The following is a 17483-nucleotide window of genomic DNA, read 5'->3' as shown; positions in this document are numbered from 1 at the left end:
ACTGTGTCCAAACACTGTGACCACGATCAGTCGCCGTCAGCGCCTGGGACAGGATGTGGCGGGGGTTACTAGCCACTGTGTCCTACCACTGTGTCCACGATCAGCCGCCCGCTCAAGGCCTCGGCGCTGTACACCAAGGCCTCGGCACTGTACATTAGGGCCTCGGCAATGTTGGGTCCGCGCCTGTCGAGACCCCCCACCGCAGTACCAGCCTCGGCCCCGACCAAGTTTCGGCCTCATGCATAGTCCGTCCATAGCGGCTTATGGTCGCCGCCACGTCCACTCCCAGGCATTCTTGGGGCTTCCACGATGCACAGGACAGGAGAAGGACCGACGCGACCCGAGGTCGCATTAGCACCATACCGGCCAGGACAGGGCACGGCGGGGATTACCGGCCACTGTGTCCAAACACTGTGACCACGATTAGCTGCCGTCAGCGCCTGGGATAGGATGTGGCGGGGGTTACTAGCCACTGTGTCCTACCACTGTGTCCATGATCAGCTGCCCGCTCAAGGCCTCGGCGCTGTACACCAAGGCCTCGGCACTGTACATCAGGGCCTCGGCAATGTTGGGGTCCACGCCCGCCGAGACCCCCCACCGCAGTACCAGCCTCGGCCCCGACCAAGTTTCGGCCTCGTGCATAGTTCATCCACAGCGGCTTATGGTCGCCGCCACGTCCACTCCAAGGCATTCCTGGGGCTTCCACGACGCACAGGACCTGATGGGACGACCATGCCGCCCCAGTACTCCAAGGATGGGCCGCTCCGATGACCACGCCGCCACAGGAACAGGCCACAGGGCTTGGACATGCTGTCCCTGTCAGCATGACGCCGCATAGTAATACATGTACTACCCTTGTCCCCCCTTCAACTATAAAAGGAGAGGACTTGGGCCACTTAGAGAGGGGGCCCGGAGAACACACGCACACGCACACCTTCCAGCCGCTTGAGAGCAACATCTCAGACGGCTCCACAACACCCTGCCGAGACCTGGGACAAGTTCCCTCTCTCCCTTAGCTTGTAACCCCCTACTACGAGCACTTCGGTGCAAGGAATACAAGTTCTATCCCTCAGACTGGACGTAGGGCGCCGATTGCCTGAACTAGTATAAACCTTGTGTCTCTTTGCATCACCATCCGGAATCGGGAGCACGCAGAACAAATTCACTAGTCGGTTGAGGACCCCCCGATCCGAAACACCAACAGAACCTATGCATGATGTCTTGTATGAATTCCACTGCCTTTTCTGCACTATATTTGACCAAAGGTTTGTATTCAATCCACTTTGTAAATTTGTCGATTGCCACAAATATGTATTTGAAGCCTCCTTTTGCTTTTTTGAGTGGTCCGACTTGATCCAGCCCCCAGCATGAGAACGACCAAGCTGGCGGTATGCATATTAAGTTGTGAGCCGGCACATGTGATTGCCTAGCAAACATTTGGTAATTCTTGCATGTTCTGACGAGCTCTTCTGCATCTTTGAGTGCTGTTGGCTAATAGAAACTGGTTCTGAATGCTTTGCCGACTAGTGTCCTAGAGGCTGCATGATTTCCACAGCATCCTAAGTGGATTTCATCCAAGATTTCCTTTCCTTTATCTGTCAGAACACATTTAAGCAGTACTCCTAATGATGCTGCTCTTTTGTATAGTTTATCCCCCACCAGAACGTAGTTTTTGCTTCTTCGTACAACCCGAGTTGCTTCTGCTTTGTCTTTGGGTAGTTTCTTCTCTTTGATAAAATCAACGTATGTTTGTCTCCAATCACTTTGTATGACCATGATTTGTCTTGACTGGTCTGGTTCTTCTGCTTGATCTATTTCCATTGGATCTGTTGTCTCCTTCTCTTTTTCTATGTTTCCGAGTTGTTTGATGGACGGGGCTGTGAGTTCTTCCACAAATATAGCGGGTGGTACTTTTGCTCTATCTAATCCTAATTTGGCTAGCACATCTGCTGCAATGTTGGAATCTCTTAGTACATGATGGATTTCGAGCCCTTGGAAATTTTTCTCTAATTTTCTGACTTCTGCACAGTACGCATCCATATTATCTTTTGTACAATCCCAATCCTTGTTGACTTGATTGATTACTACAGCTGAATCACCGTAGACAAGTAGTCTTTTGATCCCAAGCGAGCTTACAACTCTTAGACCGTGTATTAATGTTTCGTATTCTGCCTCATTGTTAGTTGCCTGCCAAAGTATTTGTAGCACATATTTTAACTGTCTCCCTTCTGGTGATATGAATAGTACTCCTGCTCCAGCTCCTCCTAACTTTAGGGAATCGTCAAAATACATTTTCCAATGATCAAGTATTGGTTCGGGTTCTTTTTGACTGATTTCTATCCATTCAGCAATGAAGTCGGATATTGCTTGAGATTTGATTGATGTTCTTGGTTTGAAGTCTAGGTTGAGAGCACCGAGTTCTACTGCCCATTTTGATATCCGACCTGTTGCATCTTTGTTGCGTAGAATGTCTTGAAGTGGAAAATTGGTTACCACTGTAATCTTGTGTTCATAGAAATAATGTCTCAGCTTTTTTTATGATATCAACACTGCATAAAGTAGTTTTTGCACGTGTGGGTATCTCACTTTTGATTCTGTTAGTACTTCGCTTATGTAATAGACTGGTCTTTGTATTTTGTATGCGTGTCCGGGTTCTTCTCTCTCAACCACAATTGTTGTGCTAACAACGTTCTTGGTTGCTGTAATGTATAGCATCATGTCCTCTTTGTCTTTTGGTGGTGTCATTACTGGTGATGATGCCAAGTATTCTTTTAACTTTTGGAATGCTTCTTCTGCCTCTTCTGTCCATTCAAAATTTCCTGCCTTTTTCAATAATTTGAAGAAAGGTAGCCCTTCTTCTCCTAGTTGGGAGATGAATCTGTTGAGTGATGCCATGCATCCTGTAAGCTTCTGTATGTCTTTAACTTTCTTTGGAGGTTTCATATCCATGATGGCTTTAACCTGCTTTGTACTTGCTTCAATTCCTCGAGTAGTTGTCCTGATGGTACCCCAAAAACACACTTTGTGGGGTTTAGCTTCCACTGCCATGCTTTTAGATTCTTGAAAGTCTCCTCGAGGTCTTCTATCAATGATCCAGGTTCTTTTGTCTTGATTACTACATCATCAATGTATGCTTCTGCATTTCTTCTGACTTGACTCCTCAAGCAAGTTTGAATTGCTCTTTGATATGTTGCCCCTGCATTTTTAGCCCAAAAGGCATTGATTTATAGCAATATGCCCCAAAGGGTGTAATGAACGAAGTCTTGCTTTGGTCTTCTTCTCTTAAGGATATTTGATGATAGCCTGAATAACAATCTAGAAAGGATAACAGAGCTGATCCTGCTGTCAAGACGATGATTTGATCAATCCTTGGTAGGACATATGGATCTTTTGAGCAATGTTTGTTGAGGTCTGTATAGTCGATGCACATGTGCCATTCTTTTGAATTCTTCTTCTCTACTAGGACCGGGTTGGCAAGCCAATCTGGGTTGATTATTGCTCTGATGAATCCTGCTGCCATGAGCTTGGTGATCTCTTTTTTGATTGCTGCTTTTGTCTGGAGCGAATCTTCGTAACTTCTGCTTAACAGGTTTGGACCCTTTGTTCACATCAATTATGTGCTCAGCCAACCCCCTTAGGACCCCTAGCAAGTCTACTGGCTTCCAAGCAAAAATATCTTTGTTGTCCCGAAGAAAGTTGGTGAGCGTGAGTTCCTATTTGGGGTCGAGATTTGCACTGATGATTGCCGTCTTCTCCAGATCACCAGTCAGTAGGTCAATAGTCTTGGTAGTGGCTTCTTTTGGTGGTGCGAAGTTGCTTGGCTTCTTAGCCGGTATCTTAATCTCATCTGGGTTCATTTTGTTGGCCAGCATTGCAATCTCCTTTCCTTCCTTTATATCTTGTAATCTTTCGGATATTTGTACTGCTTGTACGTCGCAACCATGTGCTTTCTTTAGATCTCCTTTCAATGATAATACGCCCTTTGTTGTTGGCATCTTGAGCAGTAGGTATGGATAATGTGGTACTGCCATGTATTTTGTTAAAGCTGGTCTCCCAAGTATTGCGTGGTAGCATGATTCAAAGTCTGCAACTTCGAATTTGATGAATTATGTCTAGTATTTGTCTGGTGTGCCAAAGGTGATGGGTAGGGTTATCTGTCCGAGGAGCATAGCTGCTCTGCCGAGTACTATTCCATAGAATGGTGTGCTTGTGGGTGTCATTAGACCTTCACAATCTAGATTCATCCTTTTGAGAGTATCTGCGAAAATTATGTTAAGCCTGGCTCCTCCATCGATGAGTACTTTAGTTACTGCTACTCCTGCGATAGTCGAACCTAGTACCAGCAGGTAGCATCCTACGTTTGCTGCACTGGTCCATTGGTCTTCTCTTGTGAAGTGGATGGGGTACTCTGACCAATCTAGATATCTTGGGATGGCTGGTTTAGCTGCCATGATGGCTCTGTGAGCTAGTTTCTCTTGTCTTTTGCTTCGTGTGTTAGGAACACCTAAAAATATCACCGCTAATTGGTGTTGGGGTTCTTGATAATCTCCTTCAGCTCTCTTTTCCTCCTTCTTAGATTCTTCTTGCTTTGGCTCCGAGTTGTTTTGATTCCTGTTTTCTCTCTTTATGAATTGCCGCTGAAAAGTGCTGCATTCAACTAACCTGTGTCTGGCCCCTGGGTGTATGTGACATGGCATGTTTTCTATGTTTTCCAGCACTCTTCCTCGGTAGTTGTTACTCTGATAGTTGCTATTACTGTTGTAACCGCTGTTGTTACGGTTGTTGCTATTGTTGTAGTTGCCATTGTGATTGCTATCATTGTCGTTGCCATTGTATCTTCTTTTGTTGTGGTTGCCACCATATTGTCCTGCCTTGGTCTTTTGTCTTGCTGTCTATAATCGGGTCTTCTATTCTCTGGGTTGTCCCTAGCAAATCTGTGCCGAGTTCTTTCTTTTGACGAAATTAGCTTCTCAACAACCCTCTTGAAGTCTTCATTTGTTCTTGGGTTCTCATTGAAATAGTTCTTGTATTGCCAGTTTGCTCAGATTCCTTCTACAAAGGCCTCTATCACCTCCCTATCAGTAATGTCGTGGACTTGAGCCCTGAATTCTCCAAATCTTCTATAGTATTCCCTTATACTTTCTCCTCTCCTTTGCTTTACTCCTTTCAATTTGGCTGCAGTCATTGGATGGGTAATAATGCCTGCGAAGTTGTTGCAGAAAGCTTCTTGCAAGTCTTCCCAATACCTGATTGATCTTGGCCTCAATTTGTCAAACCATTGTAGCGGCATTGCTTTGAGGGCCATTAGGAAGAATAGAGCCTTGATGTCGTCGTCTCCTCCAGCTAATTCAATAGATTGGGAGTAAACCCTTAGCCATTGTCTTGGTTTGACTTTACCATCATACTTGGAATGATTTGCTGGTTTAAACTTGTGCGGTAGCTTTAAAGTTTGTAGTCTTCCTGCGAAACAAGGGAATCTGTCGTATGGTTCCATTCTTCCGTAATCTGGCGATCTTGCCCTTCTGTAATAAGACCTATCTTCTTTTAACTCAGACTCTCCGTAGTCATCTTCTTTGTCAAATCTTCTTTGATATTTCTTGGTAGCGTTGGCTCAATTCTGGTTTGTCTCTTTCTTGTTGCTTTGAGTAGTGTTCCTTCCTTCCATTGATATCAGCACTTTCTACTGGTCCTATCCTTTGAAAATTCGATTTTTTGGGTGGCTGCTCCCTTTGTGGCTCCTGTGGAATTTCTTCGCCGAGTTGTTTTTCTGATCCCCCGACTTTTTTCTTCTGGTCTTCCTTTGCTTTCCCGTTATTTGTGAGGGTGTACAACTCCTTTGTTAATTCTTCAATTCTTTCCCTTTTTGTATTTTTTGTGGCTTCTTTTTCCGCCTTCTTTCTGTTGTATTCCGTTAGCTCCGCTTTGTATTTATTCTAGACTTGCTTCCTTTGTTTAGCCCGGTTCCTCCTTCCAGCTTTCAATTTGTTCTTCTTTAGCCTTGTTAGTCTTTGCTCATTATTTTCGTTGCTGTCGCTTTTCTCATCTGGCGAGATGTTGCCTTCTGATTCGTCTGAAGATTTTATATCTGGTATCTGTGGTGGTTCCAAAGGTTGTTCTAACTGCTCCACCATGTATACAGTATACCTCTTCCGAGCTCTTCTTGTACGGTATTCCATCCTTCGTTTGGTTGAGCTGTCTGTAGCTTCTGAACTAGATCCGAGTTCTTTTCTCTCTTGATAAGGTAGTTCTTCAACGCGCGTGCCAGTCTGGACTTTGCTTGAGGTGAAAGAACCTGGCCAATGCACCACACAATCTTGCGGGGTCACTGTCATGATCATCCCTTCTTATGCTCCCTCCAGGAGTATTCTTCTTGCTGAGTTCATCTTGTTTTGGGTAAAGTGTTGATAGACTGATGCCGTGTTGCGCAGTCCGTAAGTTCCCAAGTTCTTCTTTGAGTTGTACGGGGCGTATCCCTTTGCGGTCGTTGTTGTGTCTCCGAGTCCAATTAGGCTTGGCTCTTGTGCCGTGAAGATTGTCTTGGAATCGGGTTGTATCTCTTTTTCAGAGTCAGTTTCGTATCCGCTTTCTTCCTTATTCCGAGTTGTATCCGAAGTTGAGAGTTTCGTCATCTTCTCGGCGAGTTTGTATTGAACTTCGTCATCGAATTCTTTTTCTTCTCGGAGACGGGTACGAAGCTTGCCATCGCCGTCAGCCTTGCAGATCCAGGATCCAAAGACAAAGGTTGTTCCCATCGAAAAGGTCATCTTGAGGTTGAGGTCCGCCGAACTCTCGAGAAAAAAATCGTCAAAAGCCCCTACCTGGCGCGCCAGCTATCGATGTTTTACCACCGATAGCCTGCCACGGGGGTACCCGGGACAGTTGTTCGGGCTTCGGTGAATAGCAGAATTCGGCGGTTATGCGAAGAGACTCACAATTTATACTGGTTCAGGCCCTTGACTTGGTCGAGTAATAACCTTATGTCCAGTTTTGGCGTTAGCCTGTTTGCGTTGTATTGCTTCGAGTATCGGGTATGCGTTCTCCTCTTACAATGGGTACCCTCACCAGCCCTTTATAGTCCAGGCGCTGAGAGGCGTTGTTTGTGTCCTATTCGGATACAAGGTCAGAGTCCTAAGCTACGCTTCGGGCATCTTTCCTTGTATAGTTTGAGTTGGAGTTTCGGTTTTGCACATTGCTTTGCTCCGCGTTCTTCTTGGCGATTGGGCTGTAGGCCTTGTTGCCAAGGCCTACCTCCCTGCAGCATGGTCTATGGGGGGCCCGTAGGGTTCCCCATCGACAAACATGCTCGCCGAGATGAACACGGTCCGCAAGTTCAACTGCTACTTTAACCTTCGTTCATGTAAATATGCAAGCTTGAAGTGATTTTGAGCTCAAATTGCTTACAAATGAAAAAAACCACAATAAAGAACCATATATATATATATATATAGTGAACAAAATGAGATAAGACAATGGTAAAAAATGAGAGTATGAGATTGGTAACCTTTACAACTAAAGAATCGACGGAGGAATCGAAGAAATCGACGGAGGAATCGAAGAATGGATGGAGGAACAATGGAGGGATGAAGCAAGAATACTAGTGCAGTGAGCTTCAAAATGTGCTGAGCTCGGGCTCGGGGAGGAAGAAGGAGACGGCCGGGATATAAAAGGGGACCTTTAGTCCCGGTTGGTGACTTCAACCGGGACTAAAGGTCCCTCCCAATGACTACTGCGCCAGACAGAGGTGGCAGGGACCTTTAGTCCCGGTTGGAGCCACCAATCGGGAGTAAAAGTCTACCTTTAGTCCCGGTTGGTGGCTCCAACCGGGACTAAAGGTCCCTGCCACCTCTGTCTGACGCAGTAGCCGTTGGGAGGGACCTTTAGTCCCGGTTGGAGCAACCAAACGGGACTAAAGGTATCTCTAGTCCTAGACGTAAAAAATGCCGGGACTAGACCTCATTTTGGCCGAGGATCAAAGGTCTGTTCTCTACTGACCGATTCGCCATGGCCCGCGCTGGGGGCATCCCTCTAGGCCTCCACGCCATGACCGGGGCCCGGGCCTCAGCGCCGCGGTGGGAGCCGTAGCCTCTTCACTGCCACGTAGCTCATTGCCGGAGACGAGAGAGAGGCGCGCCACGCGGACGCGCTGGAGCTGGGAGCTGCCGCTCCCGCCACCGTGCGCTGCTGCTGACATGGCGGAGGGGCTTGCTGGCCTTGCCTCATCGTGCACGAGCGACTGCCACCGGGGCTCGCCAGCTTCCGCGTTGACACGAGCTCGCCTCTGCGCTTACCGCATGCCGCTGGGGCTTTCTTGCCTCCGCACCGCCACGTTGCGACTCACCGGCATGCCGCAGACCATCGGTGCTCGCTACTCTGTGTTGGATGTGCACAAGAGAGCAGATTGGGGAGAGAGAAATTAGGGGCAAGGAAACGAATGGAGTGGATGAGTAGTGCGATGCGCTCGGAGGTAGCAGGCGAGCGGATAGGAGCGATAGAATGAGTGGATAGGAATGAGTGGATGAGCAGTGCGATGCGCTCGGAGGCGGCAGACGAGCGGATAGGAGCAATAGAACGAGTTGATAGGAATGAGTGGATGAGTAGTTTTTTTTTGAGAAACGAAGGAGCGGGAGGTTATTGGGCTGGCGACGCGGCCTATCAACGGAGCGTCTGGACGGACAGACGCCCGCTTCGTAGCATTATCGTTTGCGCTTTCCTTTCTCACTTCTCGCCCACTACACTTCTTTTTTCTGAAGTGGCTGCACTGGGTTAGTTGGGCTCTTTTTAATTTGTGTTGGGCCTGCTGCCTGCCTGCTCTGATCATCATCATAGTCTTGCATATGGGTCCAGGCGGTTCGGCGTCTAGGCCTTGGCCTATCACAGCTGGCACCACAACTCCTTTGATTTTTCATAATTTTTTTTTTGAAAATGTTCGTACGATAGGATAGGAGACATGCAGCATAGAAAGCAGCAGATTGGGACCGATCGGTCCCAGTCAGGCATCGTATACGGAGAGGCTTTGGACTCTCAGTCCCTTCAGCCTATCCACCCCACCGCGTGGAGCCCTCGCATCAGGCTACGCACGGAAAGACCGTATATAGCAGCCGCGCGATGTCTCGATCTGCTGTTAAAGCCCTGGACCGCATCCTGCAAGCAGTGCTCGGCCACATTTCGGTTGAATCTCGCCATTTGTTGGGAATTGTTCGCCGTGCGCGTCGGCTAGCCTTCCTCCTCCACGGGCCGTGCTGCTTTCATCGAGCTCCTGGTGCTGGTTCGTCCTGAACCAGTCCGGTCTCGGTGAACCAAACCTCCTCTGCAACAGCCGGAACGACAGGTTATACAACCGATGTACTTGGGTCGTCCTGGGTGTCAGAATTTGTCCCGGTGCCCTCCATTCTCAAATCGCCTCACTATTCCAGCCGCTAGCTATAGGTCGACTGCAGGCTGGCTGCAGCAGTTGTGGTTGTGGTATTGTCACATGCAGCGCTGATGTGCTCATGAGTGGACGGAAGTTGTGTATATGTAAACGAGTAGTATGGTCGATCAGGCTAGTTAAGTAGGGGGGCTGCACAGAATTCCAGCAGCTAGTAATTAGTGCTAACAAATGAATATGTACTATGTTAGCTATGTGTCTGTTGAGTAGTTCCGCCGTCTTGGTAATTCTTGGTAGTACCATATATATAAAATACGCACTTGTTCTTGGCTGTGAGATCGATGCCGGTTTTCCCCTTTGTTTTGAATTTCAAATGTCAAATTATGTTGACAGTACCATTCAAATATACTTAGCTCGAAAGGATCAAGACTATTTCCAATGGCATTCACAGAATTTACTTATTTTTGTAACACTACCTTTTTTTCCCCCCAAAACAGTCACAAGAGTTGCTAGGCTGAGAACTGGAGGAAGTGATACCCACACACAAGCATGAACAGGCAAACTAAGTACTCCAGCATTCCAAAATATAGTCCACTTTGATTCTTTTTGTAAATCAAACTTCTCTACTTTTAGTCGTTTGTACACAAAAAGTATACTATCACCTATGAGTTTAGATATATAAATGCACTATCAAAATATATTTTATGAAAACTTTAAAATGCAACTAATCTAAAGATTTATATGTTAGTATATTTTTTTGAACTTGATCAAAGTTACAAGAAGTTTGACTTCAGGCAAAACCAAAGCAAACTATAATTTGAGGGGGGTTATGTTGCCAATTGTTTTAATAAATGAACACACATGTATACATTTTTTCGAGACTACTGGACTAGATGGACAAGCACATTAAAGAATTAAATGCACTTATTTGGAGATATCATTATCCCCCAGAAACTATTAACTTGCATTTGATTATACACCGTCCTATTATTGTCGACCTTCCAATTGGCATCAAAAGCTGCATACATTTCACCAAGAATTCCAGGCGATCATAACACTATTTTCTTTGAGATTCGCTCTCTCCTCATATATGCTAATATAGACCTATCTGATATCATAAATAACTTTAAGGATCGCTAATATAAAGAATGAATTTTGGACCTCAAGTGGCGCAATTAATGCATTTAGGAACCAATATTTGCAGATTAACAATAGTATATAGACCTATCTGATATCATATGCTTTGCAGATTAAGGATCGCTGATGTGCTTTACAGCTTATTGAATCCCTTCATGTTTACGCGATGGGGATGTCTAGACCTCTAATGGACGCATACTTGCTTGTCCCTTGAACGCACACGAGGCCATACCACTGAAAAGAGGTGTCTACCGAGTAAGAGAACCCCGTTGGGCGTCCGCTCTTGATAGCTGTTTATCTCGCACACCTCAAATGTCTGCACACATGCTGCAGCTGGTAGTCTGGTACTGGTCCTACACGCCATTCACCGCCCGTGCTACCATCAAGTGCTCGGTCTTAAACCAGCAAAGCGTGAATTCTCTTTGAACCAAACCTCTTGTGCAAAGGTCAACAATACTTTCATAATACTCGATCGAATGTAACAACTTACTTTGGTTGTGCGTGTTAGAACTTATCCTGGTGCCCTCCATTAATTCTCAAATCGCCAATCCGAGTTTGTGGACTACAATGTGGTATAGTCGCATATATAAGAGGAGCTGGGGTGATGAGTGGATGAAAGCTGTATAAGTAAACGAGCATTGTTGATCAGGTGAGTTAAATAGGGCAGGATCGAGTAGGCTGCGGTTGCTTGATGCTCGTAGCAAGTGGTAGCAAATGAATATGTACTATGTTAACTATGTGTCTATTGGAGTAATTCTCTGATTTTTCTATGTTCTGCTGGTATTAAAGCCGGCTCATAAGCCGGCTGAAGCTGTTTTGTTGTGAGAGAAAAATACTGTAGATTCTAGCTGATAAGCCGGCTGATAAGTTTAAACGAACAGGCCTAGCTGATTACATTCGATCGCAGATGCTCAGGCCATAGGCTTGGCAACAACCCTCTCTTCATTGTATACTGCAATATAACCAGCACCAGGTCCTCGGGCAGCAGAGTCACTAGTCGGCGAACACGAACCATCCCCTTCAGTGGATCGAAGCAAGGACTCAGGATGTGAGTACGATCGAGAGAGAAACCTAAAGTAGTAATTCTCAATCTAATCCCGGTCCTCTTGTCAAACTAGTGTAACGCTGCCGCGAGGTGCGGTCTTGCTTTGCGTCGTTGGAACGCATCACGACCAGACCGCATCTAGACTCCCACAATATATGGCAGTGTCCACGCTCGTCTTAGTCGACGACGAAACAAAACTCTAGCAACAAAGGGGTCTAGAAGAGATGATGGGCTATAGGCTTGGACAGGCAGGCCCAAGCAGGACCCAAGAGAAATATAATAACTAATAAAAAATAATTATCTAGCATGTCTGCTGAGATCGGCACTATTTTTAGAAAAGGGAGTATTGGAGCAGTTCTTGTTACAATATACACATTTCTACTCCAGATACGTGATCGAGGTCTGCTGCCTATGTCGGGGAGAGTGAACACTTGCCTCAGCTGAGAGATGACGATCATGAGTGGGGCTGCGCCAGCCTGCATCCCGCACCCGTTGTCTCTCAGTGCCTCAACCAACCATGGCAAGTGTGACTAGGCATGCATACACCGTTCTTCCTGTCCAAGACCTCCTGACGTCTTCCGATCCCAGAACACACACACGCGCACAGTCTCTGTCTCTCAGCATTTCAAGCGACCCCTCTATATATGCTAGCTATATAGCCTGCCGTCAAGCAGTGGCGACTCAAACAAATGACGATGGGTTTCATCAAAAAAACAAATGACGATGGTGCAAAATGAGACCAGGTAAAGTGTGTATATACAAAGGCATGCAGGCAGGGCCAAATTAAATGCTGCACGAGACAAGACTTGGTGAGCCGGTGGAGGCTACAGATGAATTGCACGATGAGTAAGTAGTCTTCTCTAGTGGATCCTTCGGGTTCACAGTGTATCCCATCATCGTCCTTTGGTAGTTGATCCTCATCAACTTCGGTACTGGTTCATTTCTATGTTGTTATTAACATACTAGTAGTCCATCGCCCATCGTCTTCTGTAATTTAGACCCGCTCCATTGCTAAGAAATAATAGTCCATCCCCATTGCCAACATGTAGTTGATCTCCAGTATTTCATCCGATCCGGTCCTTACACTATTATCGTTTCGATCTTTTTTCATTTTACTAGTGGAAATGCACGTGCTACACGCACGTATCTAAAAAAAAAGTTCTCTTTGATAGGAGAATTGCTGAGTTCATGACTAATACATTTTACAAACACAAAAACATACATTTACTCAAGATTACACATATATAAATACTTTAATGCTTCTAGTAGAGTTTTCCTTTCATTATTGACTACTACAGGGACCATGACCAAAGGAGCAAAATCCATATTGTGGTTCATACTCACGTGCGGCACGTACGTGTCTATAGAAAAAAAAAAAATTCTCTTTTACAGTACAGAATTAAAAAGAAAATTTTGAGACTCATTTTAAATCAGAAAGTCTAATGGCTCTTAGTCTCTTATAACTTGTTTATCTGTATTGAAATGTCTAGTAATTATAAATGATCTTGTCATGGTTTTCTTCACGGCTAATAAGCCATCAAAACTATAATGGTCTGCATGTAAACAGTGGATGTATTCAAGCTAATGATCAACAAAGGCTGATCATGATATTGTTGAAAAAAATATATTCATAAATAAATATCAGTAAAGTTTGTCGAATCATCTTTTTTAATGGCATATGCGGTACCGCACATACCTAATATTTATTAGGACTTGTAGCTTTGGCTCTTACTTGGCCTTTACTTTATTTGAACTTTAGCTCTGCCAAACCCACCACTGCCAAGATGGTCAGGCTGTGCAAGACCGAAGGAGCCAAGTTGAGCTCGTGCAGGCGGTCGTGTTTGGTTGTCTTTGTTGTTAGTCCAGTACGAGACGAGGTCGTGTTTGGTTAAATGCATGCACCAAAGTTTTGGTGTTTGACACATGGGCCCCTACACATGCGTGAATCAAACCGTCCTGCATCGAGAGGGAAGTGGAAATTGAGAAGACGGAGCCGTGCGGGATGGGGGAGGGCAGATGAATGAGGGGAAGCAGGTGAAAGGTATGAGCAGGGGATGGAACCAAACATGGAGCAAGTGCACCGAGCGATACCGGATGGCCCTTCAGACGGCATGAGCGGAGCAACCAATCATGCCCTAAGGAACTTTGGGTAAATCATCATGTTTCAATGGAGTCAAAGATTGCAGAACACAAAAAATTAAGAACAAAGGTATTTGCTGACATGCACACCAAATCACATTTATGTTCTCCTTGAGAATCATGGCTTTGCTGCACACAACATGTCAATAGGCCATCCGTAGAGCAGGACAGGTAATTTTTGTGATTTGTGCTTTGCAAATATAGTTAGTAGTCCATTACTGTATTATTGATGCTTTTAATAAGATTTGGCACTTATGTATGGTCGGCGGGGTGGATTGGATCAAATCCATTGCTCTCAAATATGACCGTGCAAGTTTTCAGAAACAGCAAAGCAGTATTGTATGGTTTAAGTTACCTTATATCAATATGAGAATCAAAGATTTGGTATTGTAAAGGCAAAGATTCAAGTTACGAGATAAGCAATATATGCAGCCAAATATATAGCTTATATCCTAGTTTTGATGCAAAGCAAAATATAGTTTTTTGATTGTGCAAGAGCTTCTACTATCAAAGTTAGTTGTTGAGCAGGATGCTACCTTGTTCCTCTTCCTTAGCTGACATCATAACAGATTAACAGTGAGGAAATACAGACGACAAAAGATGTATCCTAGGTGTCCCGTCCTTGATTAGCTTTTGGGAACCGACTCAGGTAGCTGTTGGAGAGGTCTGCAAATATACACAGGAAATGAGGAACTGCTTGCATTGAGATTATTACATATATTGCGTTCAAAAAAGATTATTACATATAGAGTACTCTTTACCTGCAGAATAGACTGCTGCAAATGTCTCTGTAACTCATGCCATCCTTAATAGGGGGAAGCTAAATGATACAGTGTAGAACCCTGCTGTTCTGACATCCTCTTGAAGGCTTAGGCTATGTTTAGTTTGCGAAATTTAGGAATTTGGCTACTGTAGCACTTTCGTTTTTATTTGGCAATTAGTGTTCAATCATGGACTAATTAGGTTCAAAACGTTCGTCTCGCGATTTCCAACCAAACTGTGTAATTAGTTTTTTTTTCGTCTACATTTAATGCTCCATGCACGTATCGCAAGATTCGATGTGATAGCTACTGTAACATTTTTTAGGAAACTTTTTTGAACTAAACACAGCCTTACTTTCAGTAAACTTGCCTGCTCTGCCCCCTCGGGGTCAGCCTGCAATGCGTGAGAGAAATAGATGCATTAGAGGCAACACCTGCTTTTGCTCCATTAAGACAAAAGAGCCAATAATTTGTAATACAACTCGTATTTCGTCAAACACATGACATGCAAATTCGTAGGTAGGCCATCAGGCCAAGCACGGGAGGACAAAAACTAAACTGAAACCACTTCGCTATGATGTGATCACTTCACCTGCTCGAGTGGTAGGAGATCGCCCGGTCTCTTCTTTACTTAATCCCAGCCGCAGCACAAGCAGGGAATATGCCATCTTTTACAAGACGTTGTACGGAGGCGGAGGCGGTGGAGATAGGGTCGGAAAAAGCCAACGCGCATAGCGCCTCGCCTCCGGCGTTGTCGCCTGCATGCTTCGACGCCTTTCTCGCAGGCACCATCTTTTCCTCCTGAAGAGAACAATCACGAGCACGAGGCTTCTATACCTCCTCGACTCCTCGTCCTCCTGATCGTCGTCGACGTGTGTTCGGCGTCGCGGCAGTTCTCCACGGTCGCCATCTCCCACGCGCCCAACGCCACGCTCGTCACCAGCGCGCGCCGCCAATGACACGGGGGCGAGGTCACCTGCCGAGCCCGAAGGAGAAGCGGCCCGCGACCGGGGCGGCGTCGGGTCACCATTCACCAACAACAAGCCCGGGATCGGGAGGGAGGTGCGGCGCCGATCGGGAATGTCGGAGGGATAACTAACGCTGTTGCGGGGGCCTGGGTCGGGGCGGCGGCGCGGATTGGGATAGAGTGACGACTGTTCGGCGGGGACGGAACGGTTGGAGGGAGGGGCAGCGCAAGGAAGGAAAAGGCTACGGGGATGCGGGTACGGCGGGCGGGTAAGGATAAAAAAAACACGAAGGAACAGTTAGTCCCAACGTGAAACAAGCAAGTGTTTCGTATGTTCCTGCCGTCCTTCTCCTGTGGGTCTACGTGTCAATCTACGGTGGGTAGGAAATTTTCATGGTAACAATGGATTTCTAATTCTTTCGCTCTTTTATAGTATAGATATAGATAGATTAGTTTGAAGATACCTCTGAAGTTTCTGAATGTTAACTCTAAACATATCTGAAACCTCCTCACACACATGCTGCTGGTACACAAATGAAACTGGCAACGGCCAATCTTTTATCCTGCATGCCGTTCACCGCCCGTGCTGGATCCCGAACCAGCAAAGCGTTGTCTCTGTGAACCAAACCTCACCCCAAACAGCCGAAATGACAAGTGCATATAACTGAGGAGGTCTCTTCTGCGCAGGTTAACAAAACATTCATAATACTCGCTCGGTTATAACGAGTAAACTGGCTGTGCATGTCAAAGTTTATCCTGGTGCCCTCCATTCTCAAATCACCAATCTGGGTTTGTGGACTACAATGGTATAGTCACATGCGTAAGAGGAGCTGGGCCGATGACTAGATGAAAGCTGTATATGTAATTGAGCATTGTCGATCAGGTGAGTTAAATAGGACAGGATGGAGAGGACTGCAGTTGCTTGTAATGAGTGGCAGCAACATGCACTCTGTTAGCTTTAGCTATGTGTCTATTGGAGTAGTTCCCTGACTTGTTTTGGTACCATACAGACGCACTTGTTTTCTCAATGACTTAATTTGCTTTGCTGTGAGATTTTGGTTTTCCTATTTGTTTCGAATTTCAAAATAACGTTTCATGACAGGCCGGTATGGATCTGGGTGCCGGGCAGTTGGGCGTCTAGGCCTTGGCCCAACAGTTAGCTCCCAGAATTGTCTGAATTTTCTGAATGTCTAACTAATCATTCGTAGGAAGCAAGCAGTAAACAAAGCAGCAAAATTGGGCATTGCTAAATCAGTAACAATAGTAGACGGTGGATTAGTTGGACATGCACCTCTATCAAATCCAAATTTCTGTAAACCTGGGACACAACGAAATAAAGACTTCATACTGCAAGAAATCTCATATATGTATGTGGATCGTCTCCTCACACCAAAAATGCTAGACAGATCGGAATTGCCTTTTCACGTCAGCCAAGCGTTTGTGTCGTTTTTTCCTCTCCACTACTTGTATGTATGCCACAGGGGCACTGGGCTGATTGGGAATTAACGTAAGCTCGCTCATGGCCGGTGGACTGAACATGTGTCTTCGTGCAAGTGCAGAAGATGCGGAAGCAGTGGTTCCACATCATGGTCAGCCGTCAGGCATGCTTCCCGATGACCTAGTTTTAGCTACTTTAGAGGATGCAGTTATCGTTAGTAGAGGGTTGTTCAGCAACAGAAGATCATATAACTTTAGGTTCATGACTTGTGGTCCTCCTACATTGTTACAAATTTCAAAATGCTCAACTAGGACAACTTTGGCAATAGTATGTGCATAATTTATACTGATGCCCTCCATTCTCAAATCACTTTGTTGTTTCCTCGACTATGACCACAACGTATTCTTGTAACTCATCATTGTTACCTTTGCCTTTTAGTACCATTTGACCGAAATGCTTAGAGTTTGAAACCAATACTGACCAGAGTTGAAGACAATAGTTATACACAAGGGGAGTTGAGCAATGGAGTGAGGGAGTAGTATATATTCTATATATACATGCACACGAGCATGATTGTCTGAGTTAGGTAGGCGTCAGTTGTTGGTATAGGCTATTACTACATACTTTGT

At 45.6% G+C, this 17483-nt stretch overlaps 1 long non-coding RNA gene across 1 annotated transcript; it reads right to left on the bottom strand.

Annotated features, from left to right (window-relative positions):
* Positions 1-13399: 13399 nt before the first annotated feature.
* Positions 13400-15560, bottom strand: LOC136537897 (uncharacterized). The gene is made up of 3 exons (XR_010779148.1): positions 15042-15560; positions 14450-14843; positions 13400-14354 (listed from the first exon to the last, which is right to left on the bottom strand). It is a non-coding gene; the product is annotated as an uncharacterized lncRNA (long non-coding RNA).
* Positions 15561-17483: the final 1923 nt, after the last annotated feature.

This window comes from Miscanthus floridulus, chromosome 2 (assembly GCF_019320115.1).
Source record: "Miscanthus floridulus cultivar M001 chromosome 2, ASM1932011v1, whole genome shotgun sequence".
Classification (NCBI taxonomy): domain Eukaryota; kingdom Viridiplantae; phylum Streptophyta; class Magnoliopsida; order Poales; family Poaceae; genus Miscanthus; species Miscanthus floridulus.
This window is presented reverse-complemented; position numbering and strand designations above follow the sequence as displayed.